The sequence below is a fragment of the Echinops telfairi genome, unplaced genomic scaffold, assembly GCF_000313985.2.
Source record: "Echinops telfairi isolate 266 unplaced genomic scaffold, ASM31398v2 ScPeMD7_7400;HRSCAF=8409, whole genome shotgun sequence".
NCBI classification, from domain to species: Eukaryota; Metazoa; Chordata; class Mammalia; order Afrosoricida; family Tenrecidae; genus Echinops; species Echinops telfairi.
The window spans coordinates 23322056-23328055 of NW_022111300.1; the positions used below are offsets into that span (position 1 = coordinate 23322056).

Here is a 6000-nt window from a genome sequence, read left to right on the forward strand (position 1 = left end):
GTTAGGGACACACTCCTCTGTAAATGCTTAGAGGATATTGTCAGTATGACTATTAATTATTTGAAATATTCTGCAAGTTTTAAAATGATCACATGTCTATAGTAACTCTACCATTGTGCCAAGGAAAGCAAAGCATAAAAATAAATTAATTCACTTGGAAAGAAGTCAAAAACACAATAAAAAGTGAGTTCCGCAGTTAGCTTTTCTTAACTGCTAGGGGTGCATGATAGGAAATTGATATAACCTAAATTCTCAGGCTGGATTTTCTATGTAGGACATGATTGATTGCCTCCAAATTCTGAAGGAGTAGTTGTTCATTTATTTCCTCCTCTTTACTCCTGGACACTTTGCTGTTCCCTCACCGACAGCTGGCCATCTGCTCCCCTATAGATCACCATGTAGAAAACCCAGTGGGCCAGTTCCACAGGACACCACCTAACAACAAAAGCACGGTAACTCGTCTGGCATCTTCCTGGCCTTCTCTGCCCTCTCGGACTCAATAGCCTCAGCTTCACTGCCAGGCAGCCCCTGTGTTTTGTGCGGTTCATTTTGCTCTCTTTCTCTAGGTTAAAGTAATGTTTCAAACTGTGGTCGGCTACTTTTGTTCTTTCACCTCACACTGAGTGGTGATTTGGGCCACTAGCATTTTTAAGAAAAGGAAAGTTAGAAATGCTTTCATGTGGAACAGGAATCTCAATTTTGAGGGTCTTTTTTTGCCTCATGTAACAGGAACTCCGGATAGAGGTGACACCTAGAGTTGGTTCTGTGCTTAATGTTTTCAGGGCTGACGCCTCTACAGGACTATTGTTTTTGCTAAAGGTTGTCAGATGGCTGCTACAATTCCGGACAGTACATGTGCACTAGGGCGAAATGAAAAGAGAAGAGGTCACAGCAGTTGCTTCTCCTCTACCACATAGCAAATCAGATCCCAGTTCTCTGACACCAGACTGTGAGAGTCAATCAGATCCAATAATGATCATCACCAATTCTGGTCCCCTCTCTCTTCTTCCGACACTGGCCGGCATGCAGCACTTCTACCTCTGACACTTACCACTGGGAGCTAAGACAGACGTCACAAGTTAGGCTTCCAGCTCAGGACTAGGACCACCAAGATAGAGTCCCCAAGAGAGCAGTACTCCTTTCAGGGCACCAGCTATAAGATCAAGGATCCCTAGGGCTCTCCTTCAACTTTGACAAGCTGGCTCCCACTATTCCCTCACATTCGATGATTTGCTGGGACAACTAACAGTTCTAGAAAGGGCTATGTTTATAGGTATATTATGACTGGAAGGAAACACATGAAAAGAGGCATTAGCCAAACCAAAATCACTGCCATTGAGTCATGCCAACTCATAGCTACCCTGTAGGACAGGGTAGAACTGCTCCTGTGAGTTTCCAAGACCAACTGTTTATGAGAGTAGAAAACCTCGTGTTTCTTGAGGCGCTGGGTAGGGTAGGTCCCCATAAGAGGTGTCTTACCATCTGTGTGTTTTGATCTATTTCACCAGCCAGGAAGCTGGTGGAGTGTTAAAGTCCAGAGCCTTTATTGGGAGGTGGAGGGGAGCCCATTATATTATTCAAACTCCAGTTCCTTAACCCTGAGGTCTGTAGATACCAAGGGAGTTTGATATCATGATAGGTTTTTTCCGGCTCAGTCAGCCCTCCCCCAGTTTGAGTCATAAATCCTTAAGTGTGGTCTGGAGTGTTCATCAAAGACACTTTAATCATTGGAGAAAGTCCCAGGGTTTATAGGTGATCTCTCAGGAACCCAGGCAAAAGCCCAAATTCTTTGAGTTAAATTAACCCCACCTCCTCCTTTTTGAACAATGTAAAGATTTTTCTCAAAATTTCACCCTTTATAATATTTCATTTCATATTTATTGCCCTTCACTTTATTACATGGCCACCCTGAGTTGTGATCAGGGTTGAGAACATTAGAGAGAAGCTTGTCCATCTTTTATATTGGAAGGCAGCAAGTGAGAAGGGGGTGGGCATGGATTCAGCCTCCAAATCTGTCACCTGGATAGGACATAGAGGATTAGTGTTTAGCTAATGAAGACCTGGTGGTATTTTGGCTTTCCTGGGATAAAAGATATGTATTTCCATCCATTGGAATTTTTGGTGAGTTGGGAAAAAGAGGAAGTAGGTAATTTTAGAAATTCTGGCCTCTGTTAGAATGTGATTAATCATGGCATGATTTGATCATATGCTTAGCAAAAATGGGTAACTCTCTGGAAACCAAACCCAAACCTAGTGACATCAAGTCGTTCCGACTCAGAGTGACCCTTTGTAGGGTTTCATTGACTGTAAATCTTTTCAGGAGCATCTTTCTCTTTCAGAGCAGCTGGTAAGTTTGCACCGCTGGTCTTGCTGTCAGTGGCCCAACAGTGAACTCTTGAATTTAACAGTCAAAACTGCCCATGTCTGTGGATGGGTTCTTTCATCAGGCTAACCTTTTAAAATGTCCCAGATGCCTTAGTGACTGTGTTTCGCATTACTCCCTTGATTTAGCTCAGAGGTCAGTAAATTGCTACCTCTGAGGCAAATCCTACCCTGCCATATTTGTTTATGTCTTGTTCATGGCTGCCTTTGTGCCCCAGGTATAAAGTGGAGTAGCTGCAATAGAAATCCTGTTTTCCCACATGTGTCATGTGACCCAGTCCTATTTTACATTATGGTAGAGTGGGTCTGACTTGAGTATTTGTTCTTTTGTGATTAGACCATTCTTGAAAATTGAAATGATATAATTAGTGTAATTGGGTTTCCTCCTCTTATATACCTTTGCCCTGATATTCTTATTATTTTAGAGATTTCTTTAATCACCAGTAGATCGTTGTGTCAATAGGGCTTTATTGTCAAAGAAGAAACGAAGTCATGATTTTTAAAAATGATACCCATGTTTTTATTCCAACTAGATCGCTCAGGTGCAAATCTCCTGTACAGAATAAACCTGTCAAAGGTTAATGCAGATGATTTTACAGTACGTAAAACTCTATGAAACTTAGAAACATAAAACAAGGACATAATTTAAAACAATACAGATTTAACTACAGATACATTTATCTTTCATACGTGAATGATTCGATCTCTTTCATATACGTGAAATTGGATAATTTTAGATCATTTTAAAGTCTGTTTCAGACAGAGGTGCTACCTTCCTGAATTCTGATTTTTGTCACTTTAAAGTTATGTTGTACCAAATTTATGGATTTTTTTGTCTTAAAACTCCCAATAACATGATTTATTAATCATCTATGCAAACGCAGACCAGTATCTTTGTCAAAAGAAAGAAAGAAGAGATTTTATATATCTCTTGTAAGATCAGGCTCTTGAAGGATTTGTTCTTAAAGTAAATTAGGAATTTATTATTAAAACATCAGAATTCTGACAATTTTTAGTCTTTGGAAGAAAGTTTATTTTCCTGGACAATTAGCTATATAAATGAATATTTCATATTCTAAGCCAACCGGTCTGACATACCTAGTAGAATTTTTCCCCTTGAGAATGTATGGGACAGGAGAGGTCCATCTGAAGCTTAAAGAGAAATATCATGTGTCCAATATGAAAAATCATGTTATTAGAAAGGTTGGTTCTTACTTGAGCTAATTTTATTTCTAGAGCATATGTCTCAGGGGGAAGATGGTCTCCGAAGTTTCAGGGGGAAAGTATAGGCCAGTGACTAGAGAGGAACCCTGGTGGATTAAGGGTTACTCGTTGGTTGGCTGATAACCCACAAAGTCAGCAGTTCAAAACCATCAGCCACTCTGAGAGAAAAATGAAGCTTTCTACTCCCATGAAGCGTTACAGTTTTGGAAGCCCACAGGGGCAGTTCTACCTCCAGGGTCACCATGTATCAGTATTGACTAGATTGCACAAAGTAGTAGTTATTAGAAGTGACGACTAAGTGGTTGTCACTGGCATAGCAAAAAAACAAAAACAAACCTGAGAAAACATGGTGGGTTTAGAGACCAAATCTCGGCATCAGCACTAACACTAGCGCTCTGATTTTAGAAAAGGCACTGAGGTTCTCTGCATCCTTTTAAATTTTATTTGTAATATATGGATAATTAATATTGTCTTTATGATAGGTCTGTCAAAATTGAGGATTCACATTTTGTATGTAAGGAAGGTGTGATGCTTCATACACACTGAATCAACGCAGTTTTCATTTGTGCTGCTGAGATGGTTGAGGTATGAGATGACGCTCTTCCGATGCTCGTTTCTGCGCCTTTTTCACTGGGCTTTTTCATGGTCTGTTTCCACTCTGTGCTTGAGACTCAGTGATTTGAAGCAGTTAGAAGTGCTTATAGTTCACATCCTCCAGCCCTTTGTATGGGTAGTCATTTTAGAAACCACTCTAGGGAGCAAGTGTTTTAAAGGATGCCACCTCAATCCTTTTAAAGAGTGGGATGAGCCAGAGGTCTCAGTATGAGTGCTGAAAATGAATTAGAGACAAGGCATAAGAAGTTTATCTAATCACTAGAAGAAACCATTGGTTCTGAATAACAATTATGCTTCAAAGGTATTCCGAATTCTCTGTTTACCTGTACATCACTGCTATTAAAGGCCAGACTGAGAGATGATGCCAACATTATCTGTTAGTCTAAAAAAGGGTAGTACAGTACTGCAGGGCTGTCATAACCAATGCCAGCATAGCGTCTAAGAACAGAACTGGATTATTTCATGGTTCTTGAGGCCAAGTCCAAGTCAGCTTGTCAGACTCGTCATGTTCTCTCCAAAGTGTCTAGAAAGCCCTGTCTGGTTTCTCCAGGCTTTACTTGGTTGGAGATGTATCTTCATACGGTTGTCCTGCCTTTGCCAGGTTGCCTGTGTCTCTTCTCTTTTATAGAGACACCTCTCAGATTAGGAAACACCTGTTCCAGTTGCTGTACGGTCGCTATGAGTCAGAATCGATTCAATGACAATGAAATTGGTTGTTGTTTTTTAGTTCCTTCAGGGTACCCTCCTGTTAATTTCAGTGATAACAAGGTCACCTTCACAGGTACAGGAAGATAAGACTTTACCATATCTCTCTGGGGGATACAATTAAATCCCGAACAGATCAGAACCATACTGGGGGAAGTACTCTTATAATTGAGAGGGTAGAATGGGGTGAGAGGGAGTCATTTGGGGGAGCAGAAATAAATTTCATGAGAAAGGAAATAACTTTCAAGCTAAAAGATTTCTGCTTTTGAATTAATCTTACTAACCTTTTGTAAGAAAAAGCAGGAGATTCTGTAATCTTGGCAATAGTTATAGGAAAATGAAAAATATGAACTTAAAATGACTATGGTTGGCAGGGGAGAGTGGCGATGGGTGGATACTAGTTGGACAGAGGTAGTGTGGAATACTACAGTAACAAACTATGCTGCCAAACACGTGATCACCCACCCACCCCCAACTTTAAATTTTACTAAAGTACAGAGTAAGTTTTGCATTTTCTACATAAGAAAAGATTGGCCAGCTTCAGATACTTTATAGGATAATTAGCACTTTAAAAACAAACACATATAAATCTATAGCTGGCTTTGTGACCAGTGGTGGAAAATAACTATTAAAATGATCAAATTCCTAACCAAATAGTAAGTAGACTTGCTACACATTTTGCATATTCAAATACCTTATCGCTCTTGATCAGTGGTTCTCAACCTTCCTAATGCTGCAACATACAGTTCCTCATGTGGTGGTGGCCCCCCAACCATAAGATTATTTTCATTGCTACTTCATAACTGTAATTTTGCTACTGTTATGAATGTCATATAAATATCTGATATGCAGGATGTATTTTCATTGTTACAAATTGAACATAATTCAAGCATAGTGATTCATCACAAAAACAATATGTAATTATATATTGGGAAATATTTCTAATTACAAATAAATGAAGTTTTGTCTTCAAGCGTGGTGTAGCATGGATAAAAGTCTTCACGCTGGATATTCGTATGTGGGCTTATCTGCATGTGGGCAGACATGCCTGGAGACGGATAGAGGAGTGGTTTC

General features: G+C 39.9%; 1 protein-coding gene across 3 annotated transcripts in view; it reads left to right on the plus strand.

Moving 5' to 3' along the window:
- Positions 1 to 6000, plus strand: part of KIAA1328 (KIAA1328 ortholog) — a 294794-nt gene that overhangs the window by 47154 nt on the left and 241640 nt on the right. The gene's annotated exons all lie outside the window — the stretch shown is intronic.